A 21,161-nucleotide genomic window follows, 5' to 3' on the forward strand; every position below is an offset into this window, starting at 1 on the left:
GGTGGCCATCTTCTGCTATATGAAGTCTTTCGCCCGAAGAAAAATCATAAGCAAGCTTTCGGGACGAGACTCCGCCGCCACGAGGCGGAACCAATCTAGGGCCCGGCAGAGCTGTTCTGCCGGGGACACTTCCCTCTGGGAGGGGGAAATCATCGCCATCGTCATCACCAACGCTCCTCTCATCGGGAGAGGGCAATCTCCATCAACATCTTCACAAGCACCATCTCCTCTCAAACCCTAGTTCATCTCTTGTATCCAATTCTTGTCTCCAAGTCCGGGATTGGTACCTGTAGGTTGCTAGTAGTGTTGATTACTCCTTGTAGTTGATGCTAGTTAGTTTATTTGGTGGAAGATCATATGTTCAGATCATATATGCATATTAATACCCCTCTGATTATGAACATGAATATGCTTTGTGAGTAGTTACGTTTGTTCCTAAGGACATGGGAGAAGTCTTGCTATTAGTAGTCATGTGAATTTGGTATTCGTTTGATATTTTGATGAGATGTATGTTGTCTATCCGCTAGTGGTGTTATGTGAACGTCGACTACATGGCACTTCACCATTATTTGGGCCTAGAGGAAGGCATTGGGAAGTAATAAGTAGATGATGGGTTGCTAGAGTGACAGAAGCTTAAACCCTAGTTTATGCGTTGCTTCGTAAGGGGCTGATTTGGATCCATATGTTTCATGCTATGGTTAGGTTTACCTTAACACTTTCGTTGTAGTTGCGGATGCTTGCAATAGAGGTTAATCATAAGTGGGATGCTTGTCCAAGTAAGGGCAGCACCCAAGCACCGGTCCACCCACATATCAAATTATCAAAGTACCGAACGCGAATCATATGAACGTGATGAAAACTAGCTTGGCGATAATTCCCATGTGTCCTCGGGAGCTGTCGGGTGGTAGGTGCGACATATGCCAACGGGCGGCTTATCATTGTGGGAGCCAGTAAGACATCGCCGGTGCCTGGAAACGGGATAGGGCGAAGACATGCACGCCGGTGAATCTTACCTAGGTTCGGGGCTCTCCATGGAGATAACACCCCTAGTCCTGCTCTGCGGGGTCTCCGCATGATCACTAGATCAACACAAGTAGCTACAAGTGCTCCTTGAGTTGTTTGGCTAGAGGAGGAAGAATGGCAAGGCTAGCTCTCCTCTTCCCTCTACGTGGTGGCTAAAACTATCTTTGAGATCAACCCTTTGCATGGGTGCCCCGGGGGGTTTATATAGGCCTACCCCCTAGGGGTACAATGGTAATCCGGCTGGGTGCGGGTCCCAGCCGTCAGTGTCTGTGCTCGCCGGCTTCTCCGCCGGTCGTTGGGGCCCACCGACTGGTGGGTCCCAACGGCTGCCGGCCTCTTGGCCGACAGGCCGGCCCCACCGCCTGGGGGCCTTGTCGGCGGCTGGTTACTGTTGCCTCGCCCCTGATGACGACGGCTTTGTCGAGGTAAGCGTGGCTACAGTGCCGCCGCCTGGCGGGCTCTCACAGTAGCCTCACCTCGTCTTGTCTCCTTAATGATGCACATACTTCGAGGGAGGGAGGTAGCCGGCTACGCCCCAGGCCGACTAGGGAAGGCCGGGCCACCTTCGATCGTCCCTCTGGCTGAAGGGACCCGCCGCCCGCGGGCCGTACTGGCGCCTGTCGTGGGTGACGTCGCGGTCAACATAGCTACAGTGCCGCGCCGAACGGGGGATGGCTCACCCGTATGGCGCGCTGTGGCCATGCATGCTCCGGGATTCGGGGGTGGCAGGCTGTACTGCGCCCACGCCCCGTCTTATCACCGTTATGTGGGTGCTGCCCTGGTGGGTGCAGTCTTGGCCGGCTTCTGGGAGTCGGCCTTCTTCATGGCCGGCTTCTGGGAGTCGGTCCTCTTGGGGCAGGCTTCCTAGAGTCGGCCATCTCGTAGCTCTCTTTGGGAAGGTTTTTGAGGCTGGGTCGCCTTCTGGTAGTCGGCCTTGGTGATAGTCGGCCAGAGGAAGGCGGCCCCGTGCTCTGGATGCTTGAAGGCTCGATTGGCCTGGTAATTTCTTGAAGAGCCAGGGGGAGTCGGTTAGGCTACTCGTGGCCATTTACTCCGACAGTAGTCCCCGAAGCTGGTTGGGCTTCGAGGCTGAGAGGAGGTCGAGAAGCTCAGTCAGCTTCTTATCTTGACGAGCCAGCAGGTAGGAGCCGGCTTCGGTTGGGTGCGCCGTCTTGGCGAAATTTTTGAAGTCTGAAGACGGGAACCAGCCGGTGCGCTTGCCGGCCTGCGGGCCGGCCGCTCGCCTTCCGCGCGCCACGTGGCACCTTCCGGCTGAAAAAAGCCTGCCAACCCGTGCGCTTGACGGGACGCCGCCGCAGGCTGGGGCCCACCACTTCCACGCCTAGGCCCAGGCGCCGATTTTCTGTGGCCCAAAGCGGGCCGCTCGCCTTCCGACGGCAGTTTCTGCACGTCGATAGGGCGCTATAATCGCGGGACGTGGGGGAGTGGGCGCAGTTAATCCCACGTTCCCCCCACGCCTTGCCTCCTCGGCTTCGCCGCACGAGCTATAAGTAGGGGGAGGAGGGGGAGCGGCAGACGCTCGCACACTCATCCTCTCTCCGCCATCTTCTTCCTCCTTCTTCCCATCGCAGCAGGCTCTTGCCGCCGCGCCGTCCCACCAATCTTCCCACTACCCCGCAACCTCGCCGCCGCGGGGCCATGGTTTCTCCGCCGCCGCACCCTTTCTCGTCAGCTTCTTGCCATCATGCAGTACGGCGGAGACTAGGACGGCTCCAACGTCCACACGGACCACATTGACTTCCTCCGCAAGACGCGGCGGTTGCCCGGCAAGGACCAGGTGCAGGTCCGTCTCGCGCGGGAGAAGGAGATCACGCCGGCGCCGGAGGAAGGCAAGCGGGTAATCTTTCGCTCGCACTTCCTGCGCGGCCTCGGTCTGCCCGCGAGCGCCTTCTTCCGCTCCTTCCTCGACTTTTATCAGCTCCAGCCGCACCACCTCACTCCAAACACGGTGGTGCTGCTGTCCGCCTGCGTCACTCTGTGCGAGGGCTTTTTGGCGTTCTTCCCACCCTCGAGCTCTGGGAGAATTCTTCCAATCCAAGCTCGGCACCCGCATGCAGGGCGTGCCGGCTCAGAGCGGCGCCTTCATCGCGATGCGGAGGCCGGCAGCCGACAACCCCTTCCCTGTCATCACGCTGATCTAGTCGGTGAAGCGCTGGCAGAAATCGTACTTCTACATGAAGAACGTCGCCCCGCAAGGCGACTACGTCAACTTGCCGGCTTACGTAGCCGGCCCGCCCGCTGGGAGGCGGCCCCAGTAGTCCTATCGGGCCAGGACGCTGTTGCCGGCTGGAGCCGCCGCCGTCGCCCGACTCCGGGTAATGATCCAGTCGGAGGGCCTGACTGGGTCCGACCTGCTGGCCGCCTTCGTGGTGCGCTGGGTGCTCCCGCTTCAAACCCGCCCTCATTTGATCAGTCAAATGAGCGGGCAACTCGATCCGAGTCGGATGTGCACCAAGGAGATGCCTCATGACGAGGTGGCTCATATGGTGAACTATCTCACGAACTGCAAGCTCTCCGCAGAGTGGCAGTTTGGCAAGGAGCTATACTCCCGTGCCAATCCCCCGCCTACGGTATGCTTTCTTTATCTTCTCTTCTTTTAGTTTTGTCACCAAGTTTTTCTTGGCCGACTCTGACCAGTCGGCACGTCTTTGCAGAGCCCTCTCCTTTGACCTGCGGCCGGGACAGCGGGGCCGGATCGCCGATTTCTCCCCGACCGGGCGGAGCATGACTTGGAGGACCCTGACTTGGGGGCGGCCGCCATGGACGACAACACCGAGGCGGGAGGCGGTGAAGCAGGCGGCTCCGGGCTTGGAGCCATCTTCGACGACTGGCCGGATGACGACGAGGCGGAAATCGTCCCGCGCCGCCAGCCGGCGTCCGACCATGGCGCGGGTTCCTCCGCCGCGCCGCCTGCTCGAGGCGGCGCGCAGAAGCACCGGGCCGCGTCGGGCTTGTTCGGCAGTCGGCCGAAGAAGCCCAAGGGCGGGGCGGCGGCGACCAGGCGGGATGAGGCGGCCGCGAAGGCGGCTTGCTTCCGCAAGGTGGTGAAGCAGCCGCAAACGGTTTCGGCATAAGTGTAGATTCTTTTGCATATTCCTTCTTCTTTTCTTGTCGATTTCTGAATCCTTGTCTTGTCTCAAAAAACAGGGCTCCGCTCTCTCTTGAGCGGATTGCTGCCGCCTCCGTGGTTGGATCGACTGGAGGATCCAAGAGCACCGGCCGCGTGGACCCCGCGCTGAGCTTCAAGCGGCGACGGAGCGAAATGCGCGGGAGGCGCGGGAGGAGCGGGAGGCGGAAGAGCCGAGGGCGGCTGCCGCCAAGGCGGCGCAGGAGGAGGAGGAGGAGTCAGCGAAGGCACAAGCCGACGCGACGGCCAAGGCCCAGGCGGAGGCTGCAGCCGCAGCGGCAGCGGAGGGGGCCTTGCTTGTCACCCCCCTGCGTGTCGCGGCGCCCGAGATCCCAGAGACACCGCCGGAGGAAGCCGGCGGCGACCTGCCGGGGATGGAGAGGGAGAAGGACGACGTCGTCGTCCAGGAGAGGGAGGCGGCACCGCCATCGCCGACTGGGGCGGCCCAAGGCAGCCGGCCTAACGCGCCGCCTGCACAATCGGCTGGAGGCGAGCCGGCTATGAGGACGGACCTGGTGGTCCGGTCGCAATCGCGCCAGCGCGCGGGGAAGGCAACTTTGGCTCCGGACGCGCAGGAGGGCGCGGGCTCCAGCTCGTCGGCCCAGGACGTGGAGACGGCCAACGGCAGCTCGGGGTGGACACCGGGTGGTGGGACGGCCGTGGTGAATGTGGCGGCGCAAGAAGTACGGAACCGGCTTCAATCCCAGGCCGCCGTGCTGAGGCAGTACAATGATGAGTTCCTCGCGACACGGGCGGCCATTCGGGTGAGCTTTCCCGCTTTTCTGTTTCTTGATCTTGCTCTCTTCCGTGGGGGCGCGTCAGCGCACCCACTGGGTGTAGTCCCCGAGTTCCGAGTCGGCTACTGAGCAGGCGGCTTGGAACTTCTTAGTAGACGTTGATTGCTTCTCTGTCCAACTTGCAGGACTACCACAACCTTTGTGCGGCTGCCTTCAACTCCCAGGCTCGGGAGCTGAACCAGAAGAATGCTGATCTAACTGAGAGCCGGAGTAAGTGCTTCATCTTTTATCTCACGTGGGGGCGCGTCAACGCACCCACTGGGTGTAGTCCCCGAGATTCGGGCCGACTACTGAGCAGTCGGGTTGGATCTTTCCTGACGACTTCTTTCTTATTGCTCTTTTCTTCTCTGCCATATCTGCAGCGGCCAACACCAAACTGAGGGAGCAGCTGGGTGGGACCCAGGCCGACTTCGCGCTAAGGAAGCCGAGTTCGACGCCTTGGCTCAGGAGCGTGACCGCCTGGTCAAGAAGCTGGCCGACCAGGAGGAGAGCCACAAGGCGGCCCTGAAGGCGGTGCAGGATAGCGAGGCCGCCCTCCAAGCCGAGTACGAGACCGAGGCGGCGAGCTGGGCTGAGGTGAGGCACTCGTTGATCAACGGCTACAGCCAGATCGAAGACTTGGCTGACGGTAGGCCGCCTTCTTCTTCGTTCCTTGCTTGCCGCTTGCCATTTGGTTCATTCTCTGACTTTGTATTTTTCTCTTCTTTCTCTTTCTTTCTTTCTTGTCCAGAGTACTTCCCTGGTTACTCTACTGCCGCCAACCAGGTCGTCGAGGCCCACCGCGAGGCGCAAAGGCAGGCTGGCGTCGAGATCGCGCCAAATGCTTGCCGGTCGCTTGAGGAACAGCTCCTGGCGATTCAAGCCCGCCTTCAGCCGGCTCACCGCATGCTCCGCCAGCTTCAATGTGTTGGGGCGCAAGTGCTGGCCACTCTTTGGCCCGGCGAGGTGATTCCCCGCACCCCCAGTCGGACTGCCGACTGGCTGGAGGTAGCGGCCGGCCGCTTTGAGGCCTGGAAGGCTTCTGCATCTCGGTCAGGCGCCAGGCGGGCGCTGGAATTCGTCAAAGCCTGGTATCCTAAGCTGAGCTTGGACCAGCTGGCCACCTGGCGGCAGGAGGCCGACACAGAGCTGGAGCCGGCGCGGCCGGCTATCATCCAGCGTGCCTCGGCGATCGCCGACTACACTGACACCAGCGCCTTTGCTCCTGAGGTGGATGATAACGGCGTTGCTCAGCCGGAGGAGTGGTTCGGGCTGAACCCAGCAGATGGCGAGGACTCGGCGGAGGAGATCGACTCCAGCGACGAGGGCGAGGAGGAGGAGGATGGTGAACACGCCGTGCCAGATGGCGGAGCAGCCGGCCAGCCTCAGCTTGACCGTGCCTCCAGCAACAAGGCGCGTGCGAGCGCACCGCCTGCAGCCGGCGATGATCAAGCCGAGACTCGCCAGCCGGCCACTCCTCCAGCCGGCGCTGCCGTCTCCACCGACCAGCCCGGCTCACCTATTGCGCCCTTAGCCTAATCTGCCGCCTTTACTTTCCTGTTTTATTACTTTTTGAACAATATTTTGTTAAATTTGCGCAGTTCCACCCACTGGGGGTGTATTCAAACTATGTTAAGTGCCGGCCTTTCGAAGGTTTCTTGTAAATATACTCATGCATGTGTTTGGCTTCCCATTGTTCTTGCTTTTCATCCTTTGGCTGTTTCCTTTGCCGCCCTCCCTTGGTTGCCGCCTTCCCAGCCGGACAGCTGCTCTGCAGTCTGTGGCTGGAGAAGTGCTTGGCCGGTTGGGAGGGCAAGTACTCTAGCTTTCTTGGATTGTAGCGAAGTGACTGGGAAGCCGGCCAGCCGGCTGTTCTGACAGCCGGTAGCTGTGGTGGGAGGCCGGCTTGTGTTATATAGATTCGTTAGTCCTTAGCCGTTTTTCGTGTGGGCATCCTTTCCTGCCTTTGGCTCTTGCCACTCGGACAGTCGGTTCTTCGAGCTGCGACTTTCAATAAGATAGGGCTCGGGTGCTGGCACACTACTTGTCTGACTTTAGGTAGAACTTTTAATATAACTCAAGGCGGCCAGTCCCCGGGCCGACTAGTCGAACCCGGTGCCAGATAGAAAATCAAATGTAATAGTACATTCATGGGTATGACACTCATCATTCATAGATAAAGGAGGGTAATCCCCGAGTGCGCCTCGGGGGGCCAGTTGTCTTGTACTTAATACAAAAAGGTAGCGTGATACATACTGCTTTTAACTGTAAAATCTTCTCAGGAGATTGGCGTTCCATGGTCGTTCCGACTCCTTGCCAGAATTATCCCTCTTGCGTGCCTTCGGCTTCTGTGTGTCGATCAGGTAGCATGAGTCATTGCCTACGGCCTTGCTGATGACGAGTGGGCCTTCCCAAGGGGCCGAGAGCTTGTGCTGGCCGGCTGTTCGCTGGATCAGCCGGAGCACAAGATCGCCTTCTTGGAAGGATCTTGGCTTGACCTTCCGGTTGTGGTAACGGCAAAAACCCTGTTGGTAGATGGCGGACCGGCTGAGTGCTAACAGCCGGCCCTCTTCGAGCAGGTCGACACCGTCTTCTTGTACATGGTGACCCGAGGTGAGTCGAACTCGATGTCAGTTGGGATGACAGCCTCGGCACCATATACAAGGAAGAAACGAGTGAAGCCGGTTGACTTGTTCGGGGTAGTACGCAGACTCCAGAGGACAGCCGGCAGCTCATCGAGCCAGCAGCCGGCCGAACGCTCAAGTGGTACGACCGGTCGGGGCTTGATGCCGGAGAGGAGGAGGTCGTTTGCTCGCTCGACCTGGCCGTTTGACTGCGGGTGGGCAACGGACGCTAAGTCCAGTCGGATGCCCTGTGTCGCGCAGAAACGTGCCAGTGCTCCCTTGGCAATGTTCGTGCCGTTGTCGGTGATGATGCTATGTGGTATACCATACCGAGTGGTGATATCTGCGATGAATGTCACGGCAGTCGGCCCATTCAGCTTCTTGATTGGCTTCGCTTCAATCCACTTGGTGAATTTGTCCACGGCGACAAGCAGATGTGTCATGCCGCCGCGGGCTGTCTTGAATGGGCTCACCATGTCCAGCCCCCAAACGGCATAGGACCAGGTGAGGGGGATGGTCTTGAGTGCTGAAGTCGGCAGGTGTTGCTTGGAGCTGAAGACTTGGCATCCTTTGCAACATTTGACTAATTCCTTGGCGTCTTCCAAAGCAGTCGGCCAGAAGAAGCCATGGCGGAAAGCTTTGGCGACAAGTGATCTTGAGGACGCGTGGTGGCCGCATTCGCCTTGGTGGATATCCTTGAGGATTGCTATGCCCTTCTCTGGCTCGACGCAGCGCTGGAAGACTCCAGTGAAGCTACGCTTAACAAGTTCTCTGTTTATTATTGCATATGCTCCGGCTCAGCGTTGAACTAGTCTTGCCGAGATCTCATCAGTCGGCAGCTCTCTGTTTACTAGGAAGTTGAGGATGGGCTGGGTCCATGATGGAGCTGTGACTTCTTCTGTTGTCAGTACGGCTACTGTGACCCGGGTGGGTGGGTTGGGTGGTGAAGAGTTGGAGTCGGCAACCGCCTGTTGTGTCATTGCAGTCCCCGGGCTGACTGCTGCAGTCCCCGGGCGGACTGCTGCAGTCCCCTGGCCGGGTTCTGAAGTCCCCGAGCCGGGTGCGACTACGGCAGTCCCCGGTCCGCTTGTCGAAGTCCCCGAGCCGCCTGCTGGGTTCCCCAAGTCGGATCCGACTTCATCAGGGGCAGGCGGTACGAAGATGGAGCCCGATTCTAGAGACAGCTTGACAGACGGTTTGAGGAGGCGCTGGAGAGAGACGCCGGTTGGTATAGCTTGTCGGGTGGAGCCGATCCATGCCAGGGCATCTGCTTGCTCGTTGTCGGCCCGTGGCACGTGGAGGAACTCGCACCCTTCAAAGTATCCGCTGATTTGCTGGACGAGGAATCGATAGCTCGCCATGTTTGCGTTCTTGGCGTCCCAGTTGCCAGATGACTGCTGGACCACCAAATCTGAGTCGCCATAACACAGGATCCGGCATATGCCGAGTTCTTTGGCTAGCCGGAGACCGTGTATGAGCGCCTCGTACTCGGCCACATTGTTGGAGGCGGCAAAATGAATTTGCAATGTGTATCTGAGCTTGTCGCCCTTGGGAGAGGTGAGGACGATGCCGGCTCCCAAGCCGGTGCGCATCTTGGATCCGTCGAAGTGCATCCGCCAATGAGTGGAGTCGGGAGCCGGTGGTAGGTACTGGGTCTCGGCCCAGTCGACAAGGAAGTTGGCCAATGCTTGGGACTTGATGGCGGTGCGGGGCTGGTAGAAGATCGTGTAAGGAGCCAGCGCAATGGCCCACTTAGCCACCCGGCGGGATGCATCCCGGCTGCCTATGATCTCGGCAAGCGGGGCAGTGCATACGACCGTGATGGGATGCTCTTGAAAGTAGGGCTTCAGCTTCTTGGCGGCGAACACTCCATAGCACATCTTCTAGTAATGCGGGTAGTTTTGCTTCGAGGTGGACAGTACTTCGCTCAAATAATATACCGGCCTCTCGACTAACTGACCTCGGCCTTCTTCTGGGCGTTGGACCATGATGACTGTATTGACCACTCGGCTAGTCGTAGCAATGTAAAGGAGCATGGACTCTTTCTCAGTCGGCGCTGCCAGGACAGGTGGTGTGGTCAGCATCTTCTTCAACTCGTGGAAAGCTTGGTCTGCTTGGTCGTTCCACTCGAAGTGGGTGGACTTCTTCATGAGTCGGTACAGGGGGAGGGACTTCTCCCCAAGCCGGCTGATAAAGCGGTTTAGGGAGGCCAGGCACTCGGTAAACTTCTGAACGTCTCGCAGCTTGGTAGGAATCTCCATTCTCTCTATGGCCTTGATCTTCACTGGGTTGCACTCAATGCCGCGTTCGGAGACCAAAAAGCCTAGAAGCTGGCCGGCTGGTACTCCGAACACGCATTTCTCAGGGTTGAGCTTGATCTGAAATCGACGCAAGTTGGCAAATGTTTCTCTGAGGTCTTCCAGCAGGGTGCCGCGCTTCTCCGTCTTCACCACAATATCATCTACATAGACGTGGGCATTTCTGCCGAGTTGCTCGAGGAGGCATTTTTGCATGCAACGCTGAAAAGTGGCACCGGCATTTCTCAAGCCGAATGTCATAGTCAGGTAGCAGAAAGCTCCGAATGGTGTGATGAAGGCGGTCTTCAGGCGGTCGGCTGGGTCCAACTTGATCTGGTGGTAGCCTAAGTAAGCATCCAAGTAACTCAACAGCTCGCATCCGGCTGTGGAGTCTATCACTTGATCGATCCGTGGTAGGGCAATCGGATCTTTGGGGCAGGCTTTGTTGATGCTGGTGTAATCTATACACATACGCCATTTATTGTTCTTCTTCAATACCAAGACCGGGTTGGCAAGATGTCGGGTGGTTGGTGCGACATATGCCAACGGGTGGCTTATCATTGTGGGAGCCAATAAGACGTCGCCGGTGCCTGGAAACGGGATGAGGCAAAGACATGCACGCCGGCGGATCTTACCCAGGTTCGGGGCTCTCCGAGGAGATAACACCCCTAGTCCTGCTCTGCGGGGTCTCCGCATGATCACTAGATCAAGGAAAGGTAGCTACAATCGCTCCTAGAGCTGTTTTGGGGTTCAAGGGAGAAGAAGAACAAGGCTAGCTCTTGCTTCTCTCTATCTATGGTGTGTGTGCTATGCATAGAAGCCAACTATGCTCAGAGGCCAACCCTTTGCATGGGTGCTCCGGGGGGTTTATATAGGCCTACCCCCCGGGGGTACAATGGTAATCCGGCTGGGCGCTGGTCCCAGCCGTCAGTGTCTACGCTCGCCGGCTTCTCCGCCGGCTGCTGGGTCCCGCCGACTGGTGGGTCCCGCCGGCTGCCGGCTTCTTGGTCGACAGGCTGGCCCCACCGCCTAGGGTCTTGTCGGCGGCTGCTTACTGTAGCCTCGCCTCTGATGACAAGGGCTTTGTCGAGGTAAGCGTGGCTACAGTGGGCCGCCTCGGGGGCTCTCAATGTAGCCTTACCTCGTCTTGTCTCCTTAATGGGGCTCCTGCTTCGAGGAAGGGAGTAGCCGGCTTCTGGGGGCCGGCTACGCTCTTGGCCAACTGGGAAAGGCCGGGCCGCCTTCACGCCTCTCTCTGGCTGAAGGGGCCCGCCGCCCGTGGGCCGTACGGGAGTCTGTCGTGGATGACATCAAGGCTAGCATGGCTACAGTGCTGAGCCGCACGGGAGACGGCCGTCCCGTACGGCCTCCTGTAGCCATGCCCGCCTCGGGCTTCGGGGGTAGTGGGCCGCACTGTGGCCACACCCCATCTTGTCGCCGTTATGTGGGAACAGCTTTGGTGGTTGTGGTCTCGGCCGGCTTCTAGAAGTCGGCATTCTTCTTGGCCGGCTTCTTGGAGTCGGCCACCCCGTAGTCGTCCTGGGGAGGGGTTGCTTGAGGCCGGGTCGCCTTCAGAGGTAGCCGGCCAGGGAAGGCGGCCCAAATGCTTGGAGTGCTTGAAGGCCCAAAGGCCTGATAATTTTTCCGAAGAGCCAGGGGTAGTCGGGTAGGCTACCCGTGGCCATTTACTCCGACAGTAGTCCCCGAAGCTGATTGGGCTTCGAGGTGGAGTAGGGGTTGAGAAGCTCGATCAGCTTCCTATCCTGACAAGCCGGCAGCTGGGAGCCAGCCTTGGTCAGGCGCGCCGCCTGAGTCCAAATCTTCTGGAGTCGGGGGGCGGAAGCCTGCTGGCGCGCGTACCGGGCCGCGGGCCGGCCACTGGCCGTCTGCGAACCACGTGACCGGAAAGCCTGCCAGCCCACGCGCGTGACGGGACGTCGCCGCAGGGAGGGGGCCCGCCACGTCCGCGCCCTGGCCCAGGCACGGATCGTCTACATCTCGAAACCGCCCGCACGTCCCGTGGAGCAGTTTCCGCTCGCATTTATGCGCAGTAATCGCGAGACGTGGGGGGAGTGGGCACAGTTAATCCCACGTCTCCCCCCCCCCCCACGTCCGGCCTCTTCGGCCTCGCCTCGCGAGGCTATAAGTAGGGGGAGGTGGAGGGCGGCAGGCCCTCGCACGCTCCTCCTACTTCCACCGTCTTCTTCGCTCGCCCGCTCTTGCGACAGCGCCTCGCCGCCGCGCTCTTCCACTGCGCGTTCCTCTGCCGCCGCGCTAGCTTTCGCCATGCCTCCCGCCACGGAGCAGTACGGCAGGGATTGGGACAGCTCCAACGTGCACGAAGACCACGTCGATTTCCTCCGCAAGACTCGGCGGCTACCGGCCGCGGACAAGGTGGAGGTCCGCCTCGCGCCGGCGAAGGAAATCATGCCGGAGCCGCAGGAGGGCGAGCGGGTGGTCTTCCGCTCGCACTTCTTGCGCGGCATCGGTCTCCCAGTGAGCGCCTTCTTCCGCTCCTGGCTCGACTTCTATCAGCTACAGCCGCACCATCTCACCCCAAACGCGGTGGTGTTGCTGTCCTCCTTCGTCACCCTGTGCGAGGGCTACCTCGGCGTCCTCCCCACCCTTGAGCTCTAGGGGGAGTTCTTCCAGTCGAAGCTAGGCACGCGCATGCGGGGCGTGCCGGCTCAGACTGGCGCCTTCATCGCGTCGCGGAGATCGGCCGCCGACAACCCCTTCCCCGTCATCACACTGATCCAATCGGTGAAGAAGTGGCAGAAGTCGTACTTCTACGTGCGGAACATCGCTCCACGGGGCGACTACATCAACCTGCCGGCTTACATAGCCGGCCCACCGACGGGCAGGCTGCCCCAGTGGTCCTTCCGGGCTGTGACGCTGTCGCCGGCTGGAAACGCCGACATCGCCCGACTGCGGGTGATAGTCCAGTCGGAGGGCCTGACGGGGCCCGACCTTCTGGCCGCGTTCGTCACGCGCCGGGTTCTTCCGCTCCAGAGCCGGCCTCATCTGATCTGTCAGATGAGCGGCCAGCTCAATCCGAGCCGAATGTGCACCAAGGAGATGCCGCGCACGGAGGTCGCCTACATGGTGAACTACCTTGCGAACTACAAACTCACCGAAGAGTGGCAGTTCGGCAAGGAGCCATATAGCCGAGCCAATCCGCCGCCTACGGTATGTTCTCCTTGTCTCTTTTTCTCTCTCTTTGATTTGTTGCCGAGTTCCTCTTAGCCGACTCTAACTTAGTCAGTTTGCCTTTCGACAGAGCCCTCTGCTTCGGCCGGCCGGCGGGTCAGACGCGGAGCGCCGATTCGTCCCCGACCGGGCCGAACACGATCTGGAGGACCCCGACCTGGCGGCGGCCGGTATGGACGACGACGTCGAGCCAGGTGGTAGCCAAGCCGGCGGCGAAGCAGGCGGCTCCGGGCTCAGCGCCACCTTTGATGACTGGCCGGACGATGATGAGGCCAAAGCCGTCCCGCGCCGCCAGCCGGCATCTGGAAACGGCGCGGGTTCCTCCGCCGCGCAGCCTGCTCGGGGTGGAGGTCAGAAGCGTCGCGCCGCCCAGGGCTTGTTCGGCAGCCGAACGAAGAAGCCCAGAGGCGGGGCGGCAGCCACCAGGCGGGAGGAGGCGGCCGCAAAGGCGGCTCGCTTCCGCAAGGCGGTGAAGCAACCGCAGACCGTGTCGGCGTAAGTTCGCTTTCTTTGCGTACTCTCTTTCTTTCTTTTCTTTGGTGGTTCCTGAAACCTTTGTCTTCTTCCTCAACGATCAGAGCTCCGTTGTCACTTGAGCGGGCGGCTGCCGGCTCCGTCGTCGAGTCACCAAGGGGCTCTAGGAGCACCACCCTCCGCGTGGACCCCCGCACCGACCTCCAGGAGGCGACAGAAAGGAACGCGCGGGAGGCGCGGGTGGAGCGAGAGGCGCGGGAGGCGGAGGCACGGAAGGCGGCCGCCGCCCAAGCGGCATGGGAGGAGGAGGCGGCGAAGGCACTCGCCGATGCCGCAGCCAGGGCCCAAGCAGAGGCTGAGGCCGCGGCGGGGGCAGGGGAGGTTCTGATGGTCACCCCGTTGCGCGTCATGGCGCCTGGGGACGTGGAGCCCTCGCCAGGGGAGCCAGCGGCGACCGGCCAGGGCTGGGGGGAAGCGGCGACGATGTCATCATCTTGGAGAGGGCACCGGAGCCGACCCCGCCAACTGGCTCGCCTTCCTATTTGCTGTCCCGATTCTCACGGAGGAAGTCAACGAGCTCGCCTTCCTATTTGCTGTCCAGGTTTGCACCAATGACAACAAACCTCTCCGGGTTCTCCAGGTCCAGAGGTATCTTCTTTGTTTCCTTGGCCGGCTGGAAGGAGCCCTGAGCATCATATTCCTTGGGGTTGGGGGAAAGGGCCGGCTGCTTGCCGGCCATGGCCACGACTCGGTCCAGCATCTTCTTCTCTTCAGCAATCACGAGGGACTCGACCAGCCGGCTGCTGGCTGCAGCACACTCGGTGGACTTCTTGTAGTCTCCGGCTATGGTGATGATCCCCTTTGAACTCGGCATCTTCATCTTGAGGTAGGCGTAGTGGGGCACAGCCATGAACTTGGCCAGGGCAGGTCGGCAAGCAAAGCGTGGTAAGGGCTCTCTAGATCCACTACTTCAAACCAGATCGCTTCTCGGCGAAAGTGATCCTTGTCTCCGAAGAGAATATCCATCTTGATCTTGCCGATTGGGGAACATGACAAGCCGGGTACGATGCCATGGAACACAGTCCGGCTTGGCATGAGTTGCTTCGCCTTGAGGTTCAACTTCTCCATGGTGTCGCGGTACAGTATGTTGATGCTGCTACCGCCATCAATCAACACGCGGGTGGCGTCCAACACCAATGCATAAGGGCCGGGAGACGGCATCACCTCTGGGTGATCGGCCCGGCTCCAGCAGATAGGCTTCTCAGACCAATGCATGAATTCGGTGCTGCTGGAGGCGACCGCGTTGACTTCTTGGTGCTGTTGGCGCCGACTGCGCTTGTCTTAAATTTGGCTCGTGAAGACGACGTAGGCGGCGTGCTCATCTGGGAACTCATCTTGAATGGCTCCGACTGCTGGTCGAACAGCCGACTGCTGAGGGGCTGGAGGCGGCGGTCCAGGAGGTGGAGGCGGCAGCAGCCCCTCGCCCTTGGAGATCCGCGTGAGCCAATGGCACTTCCGGGTCGTGTGGTTGGACGGCTTCGCGCCGCTGTGGAACTTGCAGGGAGCATCAAGAGTTTGCTCGTAGGAGAAGGCCAGCTGCCAAGCCGGCCTGCCGCCCTTCTTCTTGGGTGCGGGCCGCTCTTCGGGCTGTTCGTCTTCGACGGTTGCTACTTGCCGACTGGTGGAAGGCGGCATAGGGGCCTTGCGCTTGTGGTCGTTCTGGTAGGGGCGTCGGTTGGAGTCACCAGCCGGCGTCTTGGGAGCCGGAGCGAGCACCTTTCCAGAGGCGTCCACTCGGAGCTCGGTCTTCATTGAGGAGTCGGCCGTGGCGTACTTGTCTGCTATGACCAGCAGCTCGTCGAGGGTAGTCGGCTCGTCGCAGAGGAGTCGGTGCTTGAGATGGGTGCCCTCTCGGCACCCGGCGGTGAAGTACTCTATGGCTTGAACCTCGTGCACCCCCTCGCAGGAGTTGTGGAGCTCGGCCCAACGCGTGAGGTAGTCGCGAGTCGATTCGCTGGGCCCTTGGACGTATAAGGAGAGCTGGCGGGGCTTGGGAGGCCGCTTGTATGTGCTGGTGAAGTTGCGGACAAAGACTTCCGTGAAGTCTAGCCAGCTGTTGACGCTGTAGGGCTTGAGGCTGTTCAGCCAGGTGCGTGCCGTGCCTTGAAGCATGAGAGGGACGTACTTCACGGCAACGCGCCTGTTGCCGTTTGCTATGCTGACTGTGGTAGAGTAGTCGATCAACCAATCTTCCGGCTTGACGGAGCCGTTGTATTTTGGCGTGTCTCTTTGGAGTGAGAACCCTTTGGGGAAGGGCTCGTCGCGGATGCGGGGGCCAAAGCAAGGCAGGCCGACATCATCTTCTTCTTCTAGCGCCAGGGATCGCGCTAGGCAGTCGATCCGGTGGCGGGCATCATTCTCGCCGACTCCTTCGCGGTGGCCTAGTCGGCCGCCGAGAGTCGGATGCGTGACAGGCGGCGGGGTGGGATATCTCTCCCCACGAGGCGGGGGGAGGCGGATTGCCTTGTCCTTCCACCGCTCGGGGGCGGCCTTCTGCGTCGCGCTCAATGGTGACCCGAGTCCGGCTGCGGCTAGCAGCCGGCTCCTTGTCTTTTCTTGCGCGGGCGCCGCTTGCAGTCGGCGTCCGGGATGTCGCGGCGTGTTCTCGGCGTGGGGGAGGACTCTCAGCGCGGTCGCCTGCTTCATGCCGTTCTGCGGCGGCGTCGATCAGCTGCTGGATGCGTCTAGTCATGTAGGGGAGCTCATCAGCCCCCAGCCCGTTCAGCCCGTCTACGGCCGCCTGAGCGGCACGCAGGTTCTCGAGTGGCGTGGCGTAGATTGGGCGGTCTGCTCCCAGCATGCTGGCGATGGCCGCGCCGTGCTTCTTGACGAGGCCGGCTCGGCTCGGCCCGCCAGGAGGCGGCGTAGCAAAGGCGGCGCGGTCGACTTCGCGCTGGTGAGCCTCAGTGAGGCGTCTCATGGATGCTATCTTCTGTCCCTCCGCAATGAGGGCGAGGCGACGTGCCTCCAGAGTCTCGGCGTCGGCATCGGCCGGGATGGGGACGGACAAGTCGTGCAGCGCCGCTTGTAGGGCGTCGTGGGCGTTCTCGTCCGAGACGGCACCGTGGCTGATGACCAGCACCTCAGTGACAGCGCTACTGCCACTGTCGGCTCGAGGGAGAGGGTCGTTGATGATCACCACGTTGGTGGGGAAGGCGTCAAGCGATGCCGTGTCGGAGTCGACAAGCATCGGGTCGGTGGAGCTGACCGACTCCAAGTCCACAGCAAGCTCGCTGGAGACGTGAAGCTGGTCGAGGAGGCGGACGAGGCGGCTCTCGGGGCAGTCTGTGCCCGCGTCGGACGCAGGCTCGTCGGAGATGCGAGTCTCGCCAAGAAGATCGGCGAGGCAGCTCGCCGTGCAGGCGTCGTCGACGCCTCGCAGCGCGTCAGGGCAAGCGCCATCGGGCGTAGCGGGCTGGCTACGCTCACGGGGGAGGAAAAGGGTTCCCGTCCAGAACAGGTCTCCGGACGACGGTGCACCTGGCCCCACGGTGGGTGCCAAATGTCGGGTGGTTGGTGCGACATGCCAACGGGCGGCTTATCATTGTGGGAGCCAGTAAGACATCGCCGGTGCCTGGAAACGGGATAGGGCGAAGACATGCACGCCGGCAAATCTTACCCGGGTTCGGGGCTCTCCATGGAGATAACACCCCTAGTCCTGCTCTGCGGGGTCTCTGCATGATCACTAGATCAACACAAGTAGCTACAAGTGCTCCTTGAGTTGTTTGGCTAGAGGAGGAAGAAAGGCAAGGCTAGCTCTCCTCTTCCCTCTACGTGGTGGCTAAAACTATCTTTGAGATCAACCCTTTGCATGGGTGCCCCGGGGGGTTTATATAGGCCTACCCCCTAGGGGTACAATGGTAATCCGGCTGGGTGCGGGTCCCAGCCTTCAGTGTATGTGCTCGCCGGCTTCTCCGCCGGCCGTTGGGGCCCGCCGACTTGTGGGTCCCACCGGCTGCCGGCCTCTTGGCCGACAGGCCGGCCCCACTGGCTGGGGGCCTTGTCGGCGGATGGTTACTGTTGCCTCGCCCCTGATGACGAGGGCTTTGTCGAGGTAAGCGTGGCTACAGTGCCGCCGCCTGGCGGGCTCTCACTATAGCCTCACCTCGTCTTGTCTCCTTAATGATGCACATACTTCGAGGGAGGGATGTAGACGGCTATTGGGAGCCGGCTACGCCCCAGGCCGACTAGGGGAGGCCGGGCCGCCTTCGAGCGTCCCTCTGGCTGAAGGGGCCCGCCGCCCGCGGGCCGTACCGGCGTCTATCGTGGGTGACGTCGCGGTCAACATGGCTACAGTGCCGCGCTGGACGAGGGATGGCTGACCCGTACGGCGCGCTGTGGCCATGCATGCTCCGGGATTCGGGGGTGGCAGGCTGTACTGCGGCCACGCCCCGTCTTATCATCGTTATGTGGGTGCAATCTTGGCCGGCTTCTGGGAGTCGTGTTGGGCAACGTAGTAATTTCAAAAAATTTCCTACGCACACGCAAGATCATGGTGATGCATAGCAACGAGAGGGGAGAGCGTTGTCCACGTACCCTCGTAGACCGACAGCGGAAGCGTTATCGCAACGAGGTTGATGTAGTCGTACGTCTTAACGATCCGACAGATCAAGTACCGAACGCACGGCACCTCCGAGTTCTACACACGTTCAGCTCGATGACGTCCCTCGAACTCCGATCCAGCCGAGTGTTGAGGGAGAGTTTCGTCAGCACGACGGCGTGGTGACGGTGATGATGTTCTACCGACGCAGGGCTTCGCCTAAGCTCCGCAATGATATTATCGAGGTGTAATTTGGTGGAGGGGGGCACCGCACACGGCTAAAAGATCTCAAGGATCAATTGTTGTGTCTCTGGGGTGCCCCTGCCCCCGTATATAAAGGAGCAAGGGAGGAGGAGGCCGGCCCTAGGAGGGGGCGCACCAAGTGTGGAGTCCTACTAGGACTCCCTAGTCCTAGTAGGATTCCACCTCCCATATGGAATAGGAAAAGAGGAAGGGAAAAAGAGAAGGAAGGAAGGGGGCGCCCCCCTCCCTAGTCCAATTCGGACCAGACCAAGGGGAGGGGTGCGGCCACCCTTGAGGCCCTTTTTCTTCTTTCCCGTATGGCCCAATAAGGCCCAATACGTATTCCCGTAACTCTCTGGTACTCCGAAAAATACCCGAATCACTCGGAACCTTTCCGAAGTCCGAATATAGTCGTCCAATATATCGATCTTTACGCGTCGACCATTTCGAGACTCCTCGTCATGTTCCCGATCTCATCCGGGACTCCGAACTCCTTCAGTACATCAACATACATAAACTCATAATAAAGCTGTCATCGTAACTTTAAGCGTGCGGACCCTACGGGTCCGAGAACTATGTAGACATGACCGAGACACGTCTCCGGTCAATAACCAATAGCGGGACCTGGATGCCCATATTGGCTCCCACATATTCTACAAAGATCTTTATCGGTCAGACCGCATAACAACATACGTTGTTCCCTTTGTCATCAGTATGTTACTTGCCCGAGATTCGATCGTCGGTATCTCGATACCTAGTTCAATCTCGTTACCGGCAAGTCTCTTTACTCGTTCTGTAACACATCATCCCGCAACTAACTTATTAGTCACAATGCTTGCAAGGCTTATAGTGATGTGCATTACCGAGTGGGCCCAGAGATACCTCTCCGACAATCGGAGTGACAAATCCTAATCTCGAAATACGCCAACCCAACAAGTACCTTTGGAGACACCTGTAGAGCACCTTTATAATCACTCATTTACGTTGTGACGTTTGGTAGCACACAAAGTGTTCCTCCGGTAAACGGGAGTTGCATAATCTCATAGTCAGAGGAACATGTATAAGTCATGAAGAAAGCAATAGCAACATACTAAATGATCGGGTGCTAAGCTAACGGAATGGGTCAAGTCAATCACGTCATTCTCCTAATGAGGTGATCTCGTTAATCAAATGACAACTTATGTCTATGGCTAGGAAACATAACCATCTTTGATTAACGAGCTAGTCAAGTAGAGGCATACTAGTGACACTCTGTTTGTCTATGTATTCACACATGTATTATGTTTCCGGTTAATACAATTCTAGCATGAATAATAAACATTTATCATGATATAAGGAAATAAATAATAACTTTATTATTGCCTCTAGGGCATATTTCCTTCAAGTCGGCCTTCTTCATGGCCGGCTTCTGGGAGTCGGTCCTCTTGGGGCCGGCTTCCTGGAGTTGGCCATCTCGTAGCTCTCTTCGGGAAGGTTTTTGAGGCCGGGTCGCCTTCTGGTAGTCGGCCTTGGTGATAGCCGGCCTGAGGAAGGCGGCCCCGTGCTCTGGATGCTTGAAGGCTCGATTGGCCTGGTAATTTCTCGAAGAGCCAGGGGGAGTCGGTTAGGCTACCCGTGGCCATTTACTCCGACAGGAGCGCTTTTCTCTATATAAGAGTTTGTCCAGGCTTGTCCTTTGCTACAAAAAGGATTGGGCCACCTTGCTGCACATTATGTACTTTTGTTACTTGTTGCTCGTTACAAATTATCTTATCACAAAACTATTGGTTACCTATTATTTCAGTGCTTGCAGAGAATACCTTGCTGAAAACAGCTTATCATTTCCTTCTGCTCCTCGTTGGGTTCGACACTCTTACTTATCGAAAGTACTACGATAGATCCCCTATACTTGTGGGTCATCAGCAAGCTCCTATTCTTCATCACGCGACACCGACGAGTATGAAGACTTGGACGACACTGCGGCAGGCCCTACAACAACAAACGACCCCAACAACGCTGGCGCTCCTTCATCAACTTGATATTCTTCAGGGGCGTTAGTCCTCATTTTCAATCCTTTTGGTGATTCGTGGCAAAGGGGGGAAATTTGAGTTAGTCTTCAAGCGGGTCTACCTATATGGGCGTTTTTTTGCTAAGTTACAACTCTCGTTCTTCTGATGACTTTGCTGGATCGAGTTCTAAACTTAAACTCTATGGTGGCCTGATACTTTTGCTGAGATTTTCTGCATGCTTATTCCTCGTTAATGTTTATGCGCGCATGCTGAATTTGATCAGTCACCATATTTCATCATGCATTTCAAATTCTTCATATTATATGTCAAATGCGTGCATGAATTACAAGATATAGGGGGAGATCTCCATGATTCTACTCTTCAAGTGTGCATTGCTTCAAAAGCAAATTCCTCAGTATGCACATCTTCAGGGGGAGTTCTTCTATATCTTGCAATCAAATTCCTCAGTCTCAGTATTTACACTTCATATGTTTACCCCCATTGAAAACTTAACCTATATTGTCATCAATCACCAAAAAGGGGGAAATTGTAAGTGCATCTAGTACCCCTTAGTGATTTTGGTGTATTGAAGACTTATAGGTTAAGGGACTAATGTGTTTATTAGTGTACACAGGTCTATAAGTCTATGAGGAGTTTGATATTTACAGAGAAAGTCGACCCCTAAAAATGAAGTTCTTCGATTGAAGACTTTGGATTTCTGAAGACTTTGAAAGTGAATAAATTGGTGTGACCTTGAAGACTAGGTATTCATTCGAGG

The sequence above is a fragment of the Triticum aestivum genome, chromosome 5D (genome assembly GCF_018294505.1).
Source record: "Triticum aestivum cultivar Chinese Spring chromosome 5D, IWGSC CS RefSeq v2.1, whole genome shotgun sequence".
NCBI lineage: Eukaryota > Viridiplantae > Streptophyta > Magnoliopsida > Poales > Poaceae > Triticum > Triticum aestivum.